The sequence below is a fragment of the Phodopus roborovskii genome, unplaced genomic scaffold (assembly GCF_943737965.1).
Source record: "Phodopus roborovskii unplaced genomic scaffold, PHOROB, whole genome shotgun sequence".
Taxonomy (NCBI): Eukaryota; Metazoa; Chordata; class Mammalia; order Rodentia; family Cricetidae; genus Phodopus; species Phodopus roborovskii.
This window is the reverse complement of record NW_026126412.1, coordinates 456658-476563: the sequence shown is the minus strand read 5'-3', so window position 1 is coordinate 476563 and position 19906 is coordinate 456658.

The following is a 19906-nucleotide window of genomic DNA, read 5'->3' as shown; positions in this document are numbered from 1 at the left end:
GAAGGTGGACAGACAACATAACTGGGGTCAGGTTCCAAGTCCAGGCCTCTGTGAAGTAGAAGAGTATGTTTACTGGCAGTCCAGGACACCACGTAGAATCTGATATGTAGACTAGGGGAACTTGGAGGATGGCTGCTCCATCTTCTCAGTGCCTGCCTGCCCACATCCAAGGGAGGGCCTAAGTACCAGTGGGCTGCAGCCGTGAAGCACCACACCAAGAAAGGAATTGTGCTATGGGGTTGGTGTGGGGATTCCAAGCTGCAACCCAAGACCTTCTCAATGAAGCTGATTCTTACAAAACAAAACAAAACCAAGATGGTGTATCTCAGTTTCAGATAAGGAGAATCCTCCCCAAGCCTTTTTGTGTAGTGTCATCTTGTTCCACTAGTGGACTTGGGGTGGTGGCCACACCTTAGGGCTTGGCTTCAGGTATAAGGAAGAGGAGGGGCAGGCTCGTGCCCCCTTGGGTTGTGATCAGAGTATCCTGAAGGGCAGAGGTTGTATCTTCAGGAGCAGGAAGACTACAGCGGTTATTTACCATCATTGTGTGAGTTCTCTCCTAATAAATACCTGTTAATCATTTGTCTGGGTATTTGTGGACTCCTTTAACCCCCCTTCACCCTTCCTTTGATCTTGTGTGCTCCATGATCCCACATAGACTGGACCCTTAGGAAAGCACTTCCTCTCTGATGAAGGTCCTGGAGGACGGTGTGAGGTAAGTATTCTTTTTAAAAATCAAGCCTTTTGGAGATACAATTTCTGGGCAATAACATGAACCCATTCTGGGGCACAGGTTATGAATTTGACAAGCCTGTGCACCCATGTAATCACTATGGCCTAAGGACACCAAACACACTCCTACTACACAGTGCTCTGGGCTTTCTCCCTAGCTTCCACTTCAACCTTGCCCCAGGCGGCCACCATCTGCCTTCTGTCACCATGGGTTGGAGTTGTAGAAATTTTCAATTGGGAAATGAAACACGATTGACTATTCTTTTTCTTTTCTTTTTTTCCTTTGATTTTCCCTAACAAAATGCAACACATCCACTAGCTTTCAAAGATCTTTCAGATAACACACCATTACCTTTTTATTTCTATACTAACAATCAAAATAATATTGCCTACAGCACAAAAACACCTAAAAAAAAAAAAAAAAACAAACAACAACCCACTTCCAACAAAACCCAACAAACTCAAAACCTCAGTGAATACCTTGATAAGGAGGATATTTCCTAACCGCAAAATGCCTTTTTTTGTACAGCAGGTGCTCGGGTACCTGGGCCTTGGTCTTGGAGTTAACTGGAGTCATGAGGTGAGGGACTGGGAGTGACTGCTTCTGTCACTTCCATCCCCAGGGTCCTGCAACCCCCAAACTTGTGTGTGTGTGTATGTGCGCGTGTGTGCACATGTGTTTGTGTGTGCGTGCATGAGTGTGCGTGTGTGTATGCATGTGTATGTTGATGAGTATATGTTCCCTGCTGGGCTGTAGTCCAAGAGGAACCCTCCTGGGAACTCCAGGGAGGAAGAGGGAAGTGTGAGACCCTCTCAGTAGCTCCCATGCAGCATGGCGTGTATGTAGAGGTGGGGGGAGGGAGTTATCTTAGGCCAGGAAGTCTCAGGGAGACATTGGACTTGGCACAGCAGAGGCAAGAAGCTTGAAGGAAGGAGGGCTGAGTGACCTTATATGCCATTGAGCTTACTGGACAGGAAGCTGAGGTGGCTGGATAGTAACATTCAACCTGAATGATGGGGCAAAGCCATCCTATTGCCTTGGATGAATAAAGGGAACTCTGGCTCAGAGTTCTCAATAGTGACCCTATCCTGTAGCTAAAATGGGCCCAGAGTGCTGTGTGGACAGAGTTGGTCACAGCCTTGTGCCACCTCCCCGTGTGGGGGCCAGGGAGTCTTCAGTGGCAAGAGACACAAAGGGTGCTCAGTTTGTTCTGTGAAGGAGTTAGAGATTTGCTGCGAGAGGCTGATCTGACCCAAGGGTGGTAGAGGGTTTTTTGTGAGATCAGGCTGTGGGCTCACTGCTTAGGATGGGGCTCAGGGGAGTGAGAAGCACTGTTAGCAGGGACTGGGTGCATCTGCATGGAAGGTCTGTCTGTTCCAGCCCTGACACCTGGACATGTGTAGAAGGCAACTCACGCTTAGTTGAGGGGTGTCCGGCTAATGTGAGACCTCCCTTTTTACTCACCTACTAGGGGCCATCACCAGCAGGCTGATCAGGACCAGGCCATCTCCACAAATATTGCCAGGTTCCTGGTCATACACCAGAGCAGACTGTCTCATGGGTCTGACCTGGATTGCGTGCGTGTGTGCGTGTGTGCGTGCGTGTAATGTCCCGAGCTGGTGTCTTCTCTTTACCGCCACTTCATGCAGATGGGTATGGTGGCTCACTAGGTGGCCTGGGCTGTCCAGGTAGCCTGGAAGACTATGTTTGATGTTGACAGTCACTTAAGCCATTCAGCTGTGTTCCCTGGGCCTGCCATCTTTCCAGGGAACAGTGGGTCTTCTATGCAGCATAGGAGGCAGTGCTCCACAGAGGCTGTGCACCTTACTCTGATGAAGAATAGGATCTCAAGAAGGGCATACCAGAAATAGCAGCAGACTCTGAGCAACTCAAGAAGACCAAAAGAGAACAACAGAGTAGGTGCCCTGTACTGCCCACTCCTCCGGGTGCCCTGCATTGATTCTGCTTTGAGGTGCCCCGCACTGCTCACTGCCCACAGGTTCCTTGCATGCTAGTAACCAACTTCCTATCTCCATGTCATTCAGGCCAGAATTTCTTGCTCAGGGAATAGTCCTGTTGACATTTAAGATGGGCCTTCCCGTATCAATTAACTTAAGACAATCCCTCACAGGTAATCTCAGAGCTAAACTTAGTCCAAAGAATCCCCCTGAAAACCTGCTTTCTAGGTACCAGGGAGACAATTACGTCTCACCATCACACTTCACACCAATCTCTGATGCCAGGTACCCCACTACCTACTGTCCCTAGGCCTTGTTTTGGGGTTGGGAAGGAGATGATATGTGTTGAAATCTCATTCTCATCAGCAGATGCAGATGTGGCTGCTGCATTAGCCATGTGTGTGCCTCTGAGACCCACAGTGGATGCCACTCACCTGCAGGGCCTTGAGCCCTCATAGTTATATATCCTGTGATTGGAGGACCTGGACCGGACATTCTGACAACCACACAATATAAGCCAGGCCACACATAGCTGGGGAAAGGACTGTCCCTGGGCTGCTATATAACCAAGGGTTATAGGGAGCAGACATAAAGAAAGGCATTGGTAAAGCCTGCAGCAGCTCCAACATTATTTTGGTTTTGTCACAGCAGACACCATCTGTTCTGGGAGGAATCTGCTTGCCCACATCCTCAGCAACACTCACAAATGGAACTTCGGTTGACATCACAGTGTCCAGGAAGATGGAGACTGGCTGGGCTCTTTCTGCCAGGCTTGTTAGATCACCACCAGGAAGGAGAAACCTGGAGGGAACTGGAGCAACCCAGAGCCATGCCAGGCTGGAGGAGGCTCGATTCCAGCTGGGGAGCGGAAATGAAGGGAGGCAGTTTTCCCAGATGCAGGAGAGAAGGAGATGTCTAAACTTGGAGCGTAGCAGTGATTTGGAGTTCTTTCCAGAGGCACCCAGCCATCCAGCGAGTTCCAGCGTGAGCAGACCTCTCCCAAGCTGAGTTCTGGAATGTTTCCTGGCCAGGATGGAGACTACAGAGGGGGCCCCCATGGTGCCCCTCCTTTTAGACCCTTGTTTCTCTGCACTTTCTCTGGTGTATTCCTCTTGGCCTGGCTATCTAGCCTGGGCAAGCCTGTTTGTGGGACCTTTGAACCACCCCCTCCCCCAGTACTTTTGGAGAGGCATTGCAGCAAGCATCCTTACTCTGAACTGCCTCTGTAGGCTCATCAGAAATCCTCCCTGCCTCCCAGGCACACCGTGTGTGTGGCTTACTGCATAGACCTGGGATGCTCATTTTGTGTGTCTGTGTGTCTCTTGGGCAGGCATATACAGCCTATCTTCTGTGTCCCCTCTCAACTGGACACAAGTGCAGCGGACTTTCAAGAAAGAGCAGAACAAAGGCTTCCTTTCTGCACGGATGGACTTAGAGCCCCAGCAGAGAGGACCACATGGAATACTGACTGCAGGGGGACAGAGCAAGGAGAGAGGAGGAATCCTGTGGTTCCCTCACAATTGGACAAGGATGCTTTTGCCTCTGAGTCCTCTGACTCCCAGCCACATCTAGATAGAATTAGCAAGCCCCGTGAAGACATTCCACTGCGGGTGGGGAATAGTGAGAAACTGACACAGATCTGTCCCGGCAGCTCTGGGAATTGACGGCCCGCAGTGACCCCGAGTCACACAAGAGCTCTGCCAGCCATTCCAAGAACCAATTCCACATTGACACTCATCTAATTCATTATTTATGTAGCAAATTATCTTCCTCCACAGCAAGCAGAGGTCTTGCCAAATAGGCCTCCTCTGGGTCTTCCTGATTTTCCTTTGTTTTTTTTTTTTGGGGGGGGGCGCTGGGTTGCAGCTGACTATACAGAGAGGACCCCAGAGCTATCTGTGTTAGGCCAAGTCTCCACTCATCTCTGCTGTCAGCATTCTGGCTTCCCTGCAGAGCTGTCCCCCTGCAGCCCACGTACCATGCGAGGTCCTGGATGGGGGATTCAGATGTTAGCCTAGGGAAAGTCCCCTTCCCTGGTCACAGGGAGACCCTGTCCACATTCCGATCCTCAGTGTGTCCATGGATGTTCAAAGGCTCACATGGCTCATGGACGCCTCAAGGGGATGGTAGGTGACCATCATGTTGGTCCAAGTGTGCATGGCTGAGTAAAGTGGGGCACAGCACTGCTCAGATGGCCTGGTCAGGGGAGGTGTTGCCAGGGCTGCTTCTGAGCGTTTCTCTCTCTGTGTGTAGGGGCACACAGTCACCTGCATTAGGTAGCAGAAATGATGTAGGGGTGTGTGCTTGTTTTTCTGAGGTTGAGAATATGGGTGCCACATCTCCACCTAAGTTCATTTATGAGGTGGCTACAGCTCTATCCTGTTGTCCAGCTTCTATTAGTCCAGACACTTTCCATCCCTGCCATCTTTGTTGATGCCCATTTATCTGCTGCTGGCTTCCAACCAGAGATTTTTTTTTTTGTCTAGAATATAAAACGGAGGACTTCTGGATCCTCCACAGGAAAGAAAAATAGATGACCTGGGGACTGGACACATGTCTTGTTTGGGTTTTGTAGTGTCGAGGGAAACAGGCTAAGAGCACCGTGGTTTGTGCTAGATACCAGAGGGTTTAAGGAAGGGAGGCTTAGTACAGAGACAGAGTAGCAGGGACATGGGATGACACAGGTGGCCAGGGGACCCTTTGTGAGTGTTCGCCTGTGACATCACCACTGCACAGGCTTCCTGTGGTTGCTGTGATGGACACCAGATCGCAGGTAACTGCATCAGCAGGACTTCATTGTCGCAGTCCTGGGGTATTGTATGGTCAGCTCCTGCTCATGCTATGAGAGACATTCTTTCCGGTCTCTCTCATAACTTATGGCAGCTTCAGGTGTCTTAGTTTGTGCATGACACTTGCTTATGTCTTCACATAACCTTTCTCTTGGACATACCTTTTTTTGCCATTCTTTTTTAAAAATTATTTTTTTTTATTTTACATATCGATCCCAGTTCCCTCTCCTCCCTCCCTCTCTCCCATTCTCCCATGCCCCCTGACCCCTTCCTGTCCCATTCCCCCTCCCACTCCACAGGAAGGGTGATGCCTTCCAGGAGGGGTCAACAAAATCTGTCAAGTCATTTGGAGTAGGGACTAGGCCCATCCTCCTGCCTCTAGGTTAAGGGAGAGTATCCCTCCAGGGGGGAACGTGCTCCCAAAGTTGGACATACCATTTAACCCAAACTTTGTTTTTCTGTAAGTGTGTAGTTGATGCTGCTTTGGGTTGTTCATCTTTACTGACTGCATCCATAGAGACTCTACACCCAAAAGAAGCAGGCACCAGGTGCTATAACCCAGCACCTTCCATGGGAGAATACCAACAGTGATTTCCCTTTCCTCAGGGGAAGACTCATTACCTGATTGACCCACCACCCTCACCTGGGTTGCACACAGATGTGTCTACATCTGGCCAGATTCTGAACTGCTCCCCAAGGCCTTTCTGAAACACCTTCTTGGATTCTATATTTATGCTCCAGAACAGAGCTTTAGAGGAGAGACTATAGGCTGAACATTACGGTTTGGGCACCTCCAACTCAAAACTCTAAAATGCTCCAAAATCAAAAGCTTTTGACCAGAATCTACAAGCATAAAAACTTATACTGTATTGCCGGTAGGCACAGTATTTGGGAAAAACAGTGCACAAAATTACTTCCAGGTGATGTGTCTAGGGTACTCGTGAAACATAAGTGAATTTTGCAGTAGCCTTTGCTTCAACCCAGGAGAGCTCATTATGCATAGGTAGATATTCAACGGAGTCTGAAGCACACTGTGCTGACATTTTGAGTAAGACAAATCAAGCTGTAGGCTTGAGAGGCTTGAGAGGTTGGAGCATATCCCTTCTTTGAAACTGTTCCAGGGTCCACTCTACATCTTAAAGAAGCTCTGGTGGCTGCTTCTTTGTCTATAGCTGAAGCTGGGCACCTAGACTGTAGTGTCCTCATGGCCAGGGCTCAAGATATGCTGGACACTTCAGAAATTACACACTCTCTCTTATGTGGTCATTATGAGGGCTCTAGTGATGCCTAATTTATTGCTCATTGGGCAGTGGCTAGCTTCCAGGACCCTCCCATGTTGTGGGATATTTGTACTCCATGTGAAAACGTGTTGCTGTGATTGGTGTAATAAAAAACTGAATGGCCAATAGCTAGGAAGAGGTTAGGTAGGACTTCACAGGACAAAGAGAACTCTAGGAAAGGAAGGGTGGGGTGGCAATTCAAATGGAGAGGAAATAGGAGGTATAAGATGAAAGAGAGGTGATGCCATGTGACAGAATGTAGAGTAATATAAGTGGGTTAAATTTTAAGTTATAAGAGCTAGTTGAGACAAGCCTAAGTTAAAGGCCAAACTTTCATAATTAATAAGGCATCTCCATGTTGTTATTTGGATCTTGTAGTGGAAAATAAAGTTCATTTACACTCCCATAAATAACTGTTTCATCAGAGAAGTAGCTCACCCTAGGTTCTGGGGTGTGGCTCTGCAGAGACAGTGACCCCTGGTTCCACATAGATGTGCTCTAGTTTGATAACTGGGTTGTGGGAGCTCTACCTCCCAGACATTCAGCAGCCTGGCTAGGTACTTTGCAAGAATTCCAAGTTATATTTCCTCTATAGTATATTGCACTAGGGCCCTATTAGAGAGTCTAGGTGATGGATAAGTGATATGGGCATGGGTGAGTATGATGATATTCTGTTGGGTACAGAGACAACCCAGGGCTGTTGTTGGCCACATGCATCCTAAGGCATCCATGGTTCTGTTTTTACATGCATGAGAGGCTCCCTGAGGGTGATTCCTAGAAAAAATTAAGAGGACTTAAGTGGTGCCCATGTTTCTCTTCTGCTGTGTGACACTGGGATCCATGTGGATCATGACCATGCTGTAGAAACTAAGGGTGAGGATCATACTTGGACAGTCACGCTTGCAGTAAATAAGCCTGCTGAAATCCTCACAGAGACACAGAAAACTGCTCAACACAATGCTGACTGGAGGAAGCGATGACAACAGCATAGGGACAAACAATCAAATCGTTACCAGTTGAACTGCATCTTCCAGAGGGGCACATGACAGTCAATCCTACCCAGAGCTGCAGAGTATGACCTTGTTCAGAAGTATGGTCTTTGAATGTGCAGTTGCAAGATGGGGTCAACCTGGAGAAGTGTGGCCCTTGATCCAGCATGACTGGTGCATCTCTGGGTGAGTAGGATAGAAGGTGCATAGCGCATGGAGTCACACAATAGTGGAGGAGGAACCTGGCCTACAAGCCCAGGGTGTCATGGTGATTAGCAGGTACCAAATTCAGGGGATTCCTCGGGGCTTTATCTAGCATTCCAGGCAGCAGGCTCCACGGATACCTTAAGTCTGGACTCCATTTTCTAAGACCAGGAAGCCACACAGGACTTGGGACTCTTTCATAGCTGGCTTTGCCCATCTGATGGAAAGTGATGTCCTTCCACTAGTGGCATCCAGCAGGTTGCACTGGAGACAGAGAAAGTGCCATGCAAGTGTGTAGGGTAATTAAGAAAAAATTGCAAACAGCATGAACCTCATGATTCCAGTCTTAAGGAACAAAATTCATCTTGTTATTTGCAGGAAAAAAAATTATTAGAAATCGTGCTGTGAAAAGTGATACATTCTCCCTTAACATTAATATTACCACAGTTTTTCTATTTTTCTCAATTTATTTCAGTTTCTGAGTCACTTGGTTAGGAGCAAGAAAAAGTGTCAAAGAATCTCTCTTTCTCTTCTTCTCTCCTTCCTTCCTTCCTTCCTTTCCTCTTTCTTCCTTCCTCCTTCCTCTCTTCTTCCCTCTTCCCCTCCCTCTCTCCCTCCCTTCCTTTCTTCCTTCCCTCCTTCTTTCTTTCCTCCCTTCCTTTCTTCCTTCCAGGTGCACGAGCTGTATAAAAGTTTATTGGATGGTGTCTGGGGAAGTGGTTTAGTAAGTAAAATGCCATGCTAGCATGAGAAGCTGAATTTGGCCCCTAAAATACACATAAAGTGAACAAACAAACAAAACTAGCTGTGGTAGTGTATACATGTAATCCCAGGCCTGGCTGACCTGCCAGTCTAGTCTAATCCACAGACCTCAGGCCCCAGAGAGAGAGAGAGAGAGAGAGAGAGAGAGAGGGGGGGGGGGGGAGAGAGAGAGAGAGAGAGAGACCTTCTGTCAAAATGAAGGTGCATGGTACTTGAGGAATGGCAGTTGAAGTTGTTCTGGCATCCATCCACATATATGTGCACATCACACATGTATGTGCATCCCTTCCTCAACTCACACACAATTAGACTGATAGATTCAGAGAAGTTCATATAGGGATTGTTTAAAGAAGGGTTCATGGAGATAGTAACAATGGCTGTTGTAGGTTCACTCTGATGCTATATGTGTTCACTAATATTGTTTAAGGTGTTGCCTATTCAGCTCATACCTATATAGTTTGTTAAGTTATGCAATGTGAAGTTTTAGTCCTTAAAAGCTATTTAGGATAATAAAGAAATACAGGCTAAAAGTCACCCATAACTATCAAATTTATAGTCATATTAGCTAGGTTTTCTAGGTATTCAGAAATATATTTCAGATATATAGGTGATCTTCCAACACTTCAAAGGTCTATGAAATATGGTGTTTAAAACATTTTTAATAACTTAGACTTTACTTGACATGATTGCATCTGCTTCTGGTGATACTGATCTACTTGTAAAGAGGATGAGGGGTATCAGAGAAACTCCATATGAAGTTTGCTTTCTTTGTGGCAAAAGCTAGCCCTTGCCTTGACTGCTAACAGTACTTTGTCCAAACTGGACAAGTGGGACACAGAGGAGGTGACTGCCGAACTTAGCCGAGTCAGGGTAGGACAGTCCTTCAAAGTTTCCTGCTTCTGTAAAAGGTTTGGTCGATATTCTAGGCCTGTATGCCAAGGATGGGGGTCCCAACATTGCAGAGGAACTTTGGGTGACTTTCAGGCAGCCAACTGTTTCTGTCATTTCTCACATTTTTTGGAAGTTGCTTGTTTGCACTTCCTGTTTACTTAAGTAATATTATTTTTACTTAGGTAATATTATTTCCTTCTCAGGTCTATGATGGGGTTGAAGACTAGTTACAGTTACAGTTCATATGAATCTTGGCAAAAGGCATACTAGGAACAAAACTTTGGACTCTTCAGCAGAGGGCAGATACTGGTGCAATCTCTATACATTTGCCAGTTACTTGGGACTGGACACTGAGGACGTAATTATTGCTTGATAATTGTTCTTGATGCATGTGGTTTCGTTTTTGTTAAAGTTATTACCTTTTCTTTCTTTTTGGACAACACTTGGTAATAACTCTTTTTGTATATAGCTTTACTATGTTAGAGTTAGAACCTGTTGTTCTTAATTAGACAACAAGGGGGGAAAGCTACAGGAATTCTGTCGCCATTCTGCTGGCCAGTTGAGAGGAGTGTTTTGGCCTGACAGGCGGGGCTTTCACTGGGGATGGACATGACTGAGGAAGAGGCAACCCTTTCAAATGAGGAACAAAGGGACAGCGGGTGTGAGTGGCAGCTTGTAACTTGGTTCAGGTTCCTCACTTGTCCTTTAATATTTGCGCATGCATTTTGCTTGATAACAAATTGTAAAGAAATCGTTTATCATCATGCTGTGATATGGTGATGTGCAGGCAGATACAGTGATGGTGAAGGAGCTGAGAGCCCTACATCTTGACCTGCAGGAGAGAAGAAATGCACTGAACTAGCATAGGAGACCTCAAAGCCTTCCCCCACAGTGACACACTTCTTCCAACAAGGTCATACCTACTTTGACAAGCCATACTCCCTAATAGTGCCACACCCTATGACCATATGGGAGGCAATTAACTCACAAAACGTGAGTACCTGGGTTTGGATTCCCAGCAGCCATGTAACAGCCAGGGACCATGGTGTGAACCTGTAATCCTAATGCCCAGGAAGAACCAGAAGAATCTTTGGGGTTTTTGGCCAGCTAGCTGAGCCAAAACAGCAGCTCCAAGTTCAATGAGAGACCCTGGCTCAGAACATAAGGAGAGGGAATGAGACAGACACCCAACGTCAACCTCAGGCCTACATGGGCACATGTACAGGAAAGCCTGCACACAAAATACATGGACATACAACACATGCGTGTGCGCGCACACACACACACACACACCCCCACACACACTCACACGCACACACACATCCCGCAGAAATGAAAGGAAGGAAGAAGAAAGAAAGAAAAAGTGAGGGAAGTTAACTGTGTGTATGTTTTAAAACAAGAAAATGGATCTTCTAGCTACCTTAAAATCAGTGTGCATAAAACTTCCTAAACCCTCACTAATAAAACCTTGCTCTAAACGGACTAGTTTAGTAACTTCTACAGGAACTTCTGGGAGTAACATAAAATTTAAAAATGGGTTTATGTTAACAGTTGTATTATGCTCTCAGGCTCAAGCTTTGATTCCTTCCCAGTCTGTATTTATGCTGAGATGTAATATTAAAATATATTAGTTTTGGTTGATATCATCTTCCTCGAATAAAGCAAAAACAATGACTTCCTGAGCATAATTGTTCATATTTCAGAATGACTTTCACTAATAGAAGTCACAGCCCACGCCTTTACCTACGCAGTTAGGTTTCCTGGTATTGGGAGTTTTCTGTGATGTAATACCACATAGGCAGTAGCAGGGACTCCCCCACATACATCTTTAAAATATAGATATGCATTTGTTAGTTCTGCACTCAGAAAACATCATGGGCACTCGCCATGGAAACAATTAAGACTTGTAAAGTACAACAGATGAAACTTCACTGAGTTAACCTCAAGCCTCCTGTGGGGATGTGGAACAGTGGGCGCCCACAGGCCAGGCCTCGGTAAGAAGAACCAATGTCATGACTGTAGGTAGAGCTGGACACATGCTATTGGTGAACCCAGTGGGGCTTCTGGTCACCTCGGACTCTGGACTGGTGAGCATAGGAAGCCCAGAAGCACTGGGACATTGTGATGACGTGAACCAACTGCCTCAGGTAAGAGGATAACACAGGAGGGAACAGCCTGAAAGGAACTGATAAGTGGGGTGCTCTGGTCCTTGTCCTCTTTTCCTACCTTGCTCTCTCATCTATCTATCTATCTATCTATCTATCTATCTATCTATCTATCTATCATCTATGTATCTGTTTATTTGACAGAGCTCCATTATGCAACTCAGGCTGGTCTGAAACTCACTAGGTAGCTCAGGTTAGCCTTGAACTCATGGTACGTATGTTTCCACCTCCCCAGAGCCAGGATGACAGGCATGTACCAACACTCCTGCTTTCAGTCACTTTCACTAGTGGGGTTGATTGTGCTCATTTTTTATTGGGAATTTAACACCAGGAAAGAATCTGGAGTCATCAGCCTGCATGGCCATGGATGTCCATGGGCTCTTGGGAATTCCTCTGTACTGGAAGGGAAGGTACAGGCACTGGCCAAGGACACTAGCCAGGAGGAGACATGCTTTTTATAGAGTGCTAGTTCCAGAGCAGGCTTATCCAGAGTGACAAAAATAACACTGGGACACCGGCTGGGCAGGTGTTTCTTGGTTGTAGTGTTAACATGTTGTTTGAAAGCTGATAATCTTACAGATGAGGCTGAGCTCCGCTGCCACATTGGGTGTAATTACAGCACTGTCTGGCCATCCCGCCCTTGTAGGAGGAGCACTGTCTCCAGGCCTTGTGTGTGCTCTGTCGGTTTCTGTCTCTCTCTCTGCCTCTCTATTTCACCCTCTATTCCTCGTTATTCACGCAGAATAAATCTTGATATCATGCTTGGAAACAGGTGGCCATGCCAGTTTTATTTAATCTTGTTTTCTAGGATAAATTACATTTTAGTGACCACAGAGGAAATGGAAAAATCAATTCTGTCTCTTACGATTTTATTTGTTTGTTTATTCATTGTGTGTGTGTGTGTGTGTGTGTGTGTGTGTATTTTAAGGTTCTGTCTATCTATCTATCTATCTATCTATCTATCTATCTATCTATCTATCTATCTATCTATCTATCATCTCTCTCTCTCTCTCTCTCTCTCTCTCTCTCTCTCTCTCTCTCTCTCTAGGTCAGAAGAGGGCATCAGAGCTCTTGGAGCTGGTGTCTCAGGCTGTTATGCACTACCCAGTGTGGATGTTGGGAACTACATTCAGCTCTTCTGAAAGATTCTGAAAGATCAGCAAGTTCTCTTAACTTCTAGGCTGGCTGTTGCAATTTAAGAGAGAAAGACATCATGTAACAGAGTTCAAGCAGAAGGTTTTTTTTTTTTAAATTAGGGGAGAAGGATTGTAAAAAGGGGAAAGGGGATGGGGAGACTGACCTCCAGGGACAGGAGCAGCAGAGGAGGAAAAGGGGGCAGAGAGAGAGAGAGAGAGAGAAAGAGAGAGAGAGAGAGAGAGAGAGAGAGAGAGAGAGAGAGAGAGAGAGAGAGGAGGCAGGCAGGGCCCTTTTAAAAAGGGAATATAGTGAATGTGCGCAGGCGCTGCTCTTAGGGCTGCAGCTGAGGGCGTATCCTGTCGGAACTCTGAGGACAGACCAGTACAGAGCCTGACATCCCAAGTGCAATGGATGAATGTCCTGCTGGGGAAATCACCTTCTTAATCGTGGTGTCTGCCCTTGGTCCTCTGCCAGGAAAGTGTGGGAAGTCAATTATTAATACTTTTTCCTTTAGGACTTAAAAAATTGTTTGGAATTTCTTTATTTAAACAAGTAGAGAAATGCAGGGGACTCAGCAGCTAGAGTGTTACGTTGTGTTTTTATTCTCTTTCCTGTAGGTTCTGGCTCATTTCAGCTTCTAAACGCTCAGCTCCAAAAGATACAGACTGATACATAAACTCAGGCTAATCCAACTGACACAGGAAAAAGAGTCACACCTTTGTTGTAAGTATTCTTGGTTTGTGGGAAATGGATTCCAAATATCTAATGTCCCTGGAGATCAATAAGACAATTTGGGAACATGTTTTCTCCTATGATAACTGTGACTTTGCTTACAAAGTCCAGTCTCAAAGAAATGCTTTGTATATGGCTTGTTCTGGGTTCAGGTCTCTTTAATTCTTAGTTTGTTGAGCTTTTATTTATTTTGTTGTTATTATGGTACATTTTGCCAAGCATGTTTTTGCATCTATTAAACATCACACCATTGCTTCCCTCCTAAAGGTGGTAATTACATTAATAGGGCTGCTTATGAGTCTACTTTTGTATTCTGGAATAAATTCATCACTTCTCATGCTGATGAGACACATTTGCTCACGTTTTCAGGGATTTTGATGTCTGTGTGTGAGGGGTGGTGATTGTACTGGCTAGTCTTATGTTAATTCAACACAGACCACAGTTATCTGAGGGGAAGGGGGTGGACCTCAATTGAGAAAAATGCCTCCATCAGATCCAGTTGTAAGGCTTTTACCCTTCCTTCTTTCCTTTCTCCCTCCCTCCCTCCCTCCCTCCCTCCCTCCCTCCCTCCCTCTCTCTCTCTCTCTCTCTCTCTCCCTCCCTCCCTTGCTTTTTAGCTTTTAAAAGAAGATTTTATTTATTCTGTCATATGTGCATTACAGGAAACAAAACACAAGAAGCCCAAAACTATCTCCCAGTCACAAGCAGCTCAGCTTGACCTGTCCTTCTAGATGCTGCAAAACGTACATACATTTAGCTAATTGAGATTATACAGTATGTACCATGCTTTCCCCCACATTGTGAATATTCACCCACTAAAAACCCCACGCTACAGGAGTCTTTTGATAACCAAGAATACAACATGCAATCTCAATCTGTCGGACAAAACTGTAATCCTGTCTTCCTTGGCAACAAAAATGTCATAGAAGACAAAAATAGCAGCAGACTTCTAGATAGAAGTATTGGCGAAGTTACAGTTAAAATTCTGCATTCCTTCAATGCTCAGCCTACAAGGAAACACAGACCAACTAAGTACAGCATTCCTAAGTTTATCATCAGATCTACATACTAAAGAATCAAGGTGTGTTCCTGCTCAATACAAGTATTCTTATAGAGTACTGAATATGCACTTGCAGCTGGGGTCCTCAGGATGTCAATCTCACAGGGCTGCAGATCTTGCCCTGTGAAACTCTCTCTGTCCCTCCAGTCAGCCTAGCAACATGAATCAACTCACTGTTCAGACATGGCTTTCTATGTTCAAGAGGCACAGTCTCTGTCAACCTATGAAGCTATACTTTTAACCATATGCTCTCCTTTAGGACATTCATGCAGTTTAGATGTTGTGGGATGAACTTTGTGTACAATAAACACAAATATCTTCCCGTATGCACATATGGATCCCTGGGTACAACCGCAACTGTCTTCTGGATGTGGTGGTCCTAGCAAAGAGCCCCTCCTTCGTCCATCTTCTTCTCTGCATAACTCCAGTCCAGGATGATAGTACTGACAGTATTACAAATGTCACCCCCAGAAGACTGCTCTTCCTTTGGGCACTGGTACGCACCCTCTAATTGGTAACATTCGGCATTAACTGAAATGCACAGCAAATCTCAGACGTGTGGGACCAACCAACAGGCACAGCGCCTTGCTCTGAACTCTTCTTTCCCCTGTCCACCGCCTGGTAGCAGTATCTGCTCAAAGACAAGGGTTAACAGTTCCACCCCCACCATGCCTATGAAATAACCTTAAAAGGAGTTAACCTTCTGTTTTAACCATGTGCATTTTTTTACAATTATTAATTAGTACATGTGGACACATGCACGCCACTGTACTTGTATGGAGGCCATCAGACAATTTGGGAATAAGCTTTCTCCTTTTATCATGTAGATCCTGGAGATCAACTCAGGCCACCAGCTGGGTGGCCACCACCTTTTCCTGCTGAGCCCCCCACCAGTCCATTCTGCACATTTTCTGACTGTTTTGAGACAAAGTCTATGTAGCCCTGGCTGGCCTGCAACTCACAAGATCCACCTGCCTCAATCTGGGATTAAAGATGTGCATTACCACACCAAGTGTGTTATGCACTTAAAAGTCTAAAGACTAGATGTTTCCAATAACACTTCTGTTTCCCCAGGATAGGTACAGTGAAGTACAGTAAGTAAACTGCACCTATAAATAGCAGTGTTCTGGTCTAGAACCTCTCCCATCTCTCAACTCAGGGGTCAGGTTTATGTAACTGTTTTTTTTTTGTGTGTGTGTGTGGGGGGGGGGAATATTAACAATTTCACTTCCTAAGTTGTTTTAAGAATTTTTTTTCCTATGAATTTTAACACACTTTAAAACATGTCCTTTCACTAATTCTACTTTGTCACTCACTGGCAGCCTCTTCTCCATCTAGGAAGACTAAGTGCTGCATATTTGGACTTGCCTGTCGTCTATATACACCATGCATTGCAAAAATAAGATGCACAGATAAAAGGGACAATGGCTAATCTTGCATTACCAAAACTTACATTAGTATTAGGCCCTTCATACGCTTTCTTTTCTTCCTCCCTCCCAAACCAGCACAAGTCTATACTGCTCAGAAGTAGTTTTAGAATTCCATTTCCAAAAGACGACATTTCACAACGAGTTTAAACAGGATAATCTACAACATGTATTATTTACTACTTTGTATTATTTGTATTATTACTACTTTTGTATTATTAACATACTTTGTGCACTTCTAAACACCTAGAAGGAATAGGTGTTTCAGATGAGGGCATAAATGTGTCCCCTATATACAGAGTAGTGTTGAAACCACACACACAACAATGGTTAGATCTCAAAGTGTCTTCTGCTGAGAGCATTATGGTCTCCCTTGTAAGGCTTTTTCTTAATTAGTGATCAATGGGGGAGGGTTCAACCCCTTGTAAGTGGTGCTATCCCTGAGTGAGCCATGAAGAGCAAGCCAGTAAGCAGCACCCCTCCATGGTTTCTGCATGAGCTCCTGCCTCCTGTCCCAATGTCTTTCAGGATGAACAGTGCTATGGAAGTAGAAGCTGAATAGATCTCCCCCCACCACAACTTGCTTCTGGTCATTGTGCATTGTGGATAGAAACCCTAAGGCATTGGTCCAGGCTCTCTTGAGATGTCTTTATCTGGCTTTGGCGTCAAGGTGACTTTGCTTCTTTGATGGAGTTAGGAGATGTGCAATAGAGTGACCTCACTATTTCCCTTTCCCTTTCCTCATTCTTGTTCCCCTCCCCTTTCTTCCCCTCTCCTCCCTTTTGGAAAGCTCTGGTATCATTTCCTTTCTAGAGGGTTGACCCAACTCATTAGGAAAACCATTTGGGTGGGAATTTTCCTCAATGGGGGAATCCTTAATTGCTAATTCACTAGCTTATCTATTGTCTCTTTCAGCCAGTTCAGTAATTTGTGGCTTTCTAGGAACTTTCTCTTTTCTTCTAATTTGTCTAACCCATTGGCATAGAGTTGTCCATCATATTCCCTATATAATCTTTGAAATTCTGTGAACTAAGTCACTGATAATGGAGGAGCCCATTTCGTTCCCTGTTTTTGGTAGTCTCCCTCATTAATGCAGTATTAAATATCTTTTCTTTGTTTATTTGTTTCTAAAGATAGCATGCAAAGTGACAGGATTTGTTATGGTATTTTCACAATGCTCAGTTCTTATTAACCCCCTCCTCTCCATTACCATTTCCCTCTTCGTTCACTTCCCCCTTCCCAGAACCCTCTTCTATTTCCATGTCATCTGTACTTCACTATCCTTTCCTCTTCCTCTTCCCACTTTAAGGTCTTATCCCCTGTCTTCACCCCCTTTCAAGTTCCATGACCTATACCCAATCCTGTTTGTGTGTGGCAGGTGGGACAGCCTACTGTTCTTGAAGGTACTGCAACATCTGGTTGATGTATGGAATGTATGGGATCAGGTTGATACAGAGCAAACTTCTGCCCCATCCATACACACCAAAACTATTTGATATGTTGTCCTCAGCCAGCGAGACTTTAGCTAGAAGCCTGGCTGTGTTGTAAGGCATCCCTCATTGAGTGTACTTGCTTTCCCTGTTCTATGTTTGATTGAATTTCCACCTTGATGTTTATTATTTTTCTCCTGTCTTCATGCATTGGTTCAATTATTTCTTTTTTTCTTTCATTTTTAAATATTTTCTTTATGTGCTAGGGTGTTTTGCCTGCATATATGTCTGTATACCACATGCTTGCAATGCCTGTGGAGGCCAGAAGAGGGCATTGGATTCTCCTAGAACTGAAGTTGCAGATGGTTGTGAGCTGACATGTGGGTGCAGGGAATCAATCTTTGGTCCTCTGGGAGAGCAGCCAGTGCTCTTAGCCATCAAGTCACCTCTCCAGTTCTACTTTTGTACAATGGAACCCAGGATGATATTTTAAGGGGTATTTTCTCTTTTGGCACAGGCATTTGAAGGCAGGCATTGCCTTCCAACAAGCACACTGTTAATTGCAGCCTCTAAGTCCTGATATGGTATGCTTCCGATTTTATCCACTGCAAAATGTGTTTGTAAGATTTCTGTAAAGACACACACACACACACACACACACACACACACTCACATACAGAGAGAGAGAAAGAGAGAGAGAGAGAGAGAGAGAGAGAGAGAGAGAGAGAGAGAGAGAGAGAGAGAGAGAGAGAATTTATTAGAGTGGCTTACAGGCTGTGACTTTGCTAGTTCAAATAATGGCTATGTCATGATGGAAAGACCAAGAATCTGGTAGTTGTTCAGTTCATGAGGTTGGGCATCTTAGTAGTCCCAGTCTGGCTCTGGAATCTTGTAGGACTCCTAAAGAGCTGTTGCTCTTCAAAATATTTTGGAGTCTTGAATAAGGATTTAACACTGACTGCAGCCACAGGATAGACGAACTTGGCACCGAGAATGAGGACAAGTGGGTGAAGACCAGTTTCCTCGTCAAAGCTTTGTATTTAGACTACCACCATGTGGTACCACCTGAATTTAGGGTGGGTCTTCCTACTTCAACAATCTGATCAAGAAAATCCCTCACCAGAATACATGATGGTTTGGGTTTTAGTTGATTCCAGATGTAATCAAGTTGACAGCCAAATAAGTCATCACAAAAAGTATTTTTTAATTTCCTCTGTGACTCCAAAGTCTTTGATCAATGAGTTTTTTGAAAGTGTGATTTTACTTCCAAATGTCATCAGATTTTCCTCATTTCTTTCCGTTGATTTCTTACTTCATTATAGTTGGGGAACACTCCCCTATTTCATTAGTTTTGAAATTAGTGAGAAGTGCTTCAGGGCTTAGTGTATGACGTGTGTAGAAGACCATGCTTGGTCCCTGTGCAGGCTGTGCTTGGAGAAGAGCATCTCTGTATGTTAGTGAGGCTCGCCTCTGGCTCAGGACCTCTTCTATAGGGTGCTCTGTGCAGACTGCTGTCCATCATCCCATCTAGGCTTCTAAAGCATGTAGCCGCTTTAGGATTGCCTATTACTTCCTTCAGTTTGATTAGATTTTTCTTCCTGAATTTTGAGTCTCTGTTATATGTATGTGTTTTTATTTGCCATGTTTTTTTTTGTTTTTGTTTTGTTTTGTTTTTTTTTTTTTTTGCAAATTGATTCTGTCATTATCACCACCATCACCTCCCTGCTTTAAGGGGAGGCTTTAAAGGGGCAATTGAAAACCATGTTCTGGATTCCACAAGGCTCCATTCAGCTTGTAGAGGCCTCCGTGTGATCTTTACTTTGGCCAACTCTGTTCTCAGGGTAGCTTGTTCCCTGGAGGGGACCTCCTGGATTATACCTAAAATCCGAACAGATGGACTGGACTCCTGTCTCTCCTCTCATATCTTATCACAGATAAGAATGGGCTTTACTCTCCTTGAGAGGACAGGCTTCTGGGTGTATGTACCCTTGTGTCCTGTGACATAAGAAAGCATCTTGTTTCTGCTGATGTAAGTTCTCTGGCCTTCCCTCCAATTTCTCTGACAATTCCTTGGTTTCTGTCAGGTCTTCTGCAGCTCAGTACAGTGTCATTCCATCTACCCAGCATCATCTCTATGCCAACCTCATGTGTTTCATTGCTTATTTTGGCAGCATCCTACCTGAGGACCAAATCGTTCTTGTTATTGCTCCCACCCCCATTGAAGAGGTAAAATAACACACTCTGAAACCATGAGGTCTTGAAAGGGATCAGCTAAATCCTTCTCACTTCCTGCTCTTGAGCTTGGAAACAGATAGGTGGCTGGACAGCCCTTGGTGTCAGGGTAGACTT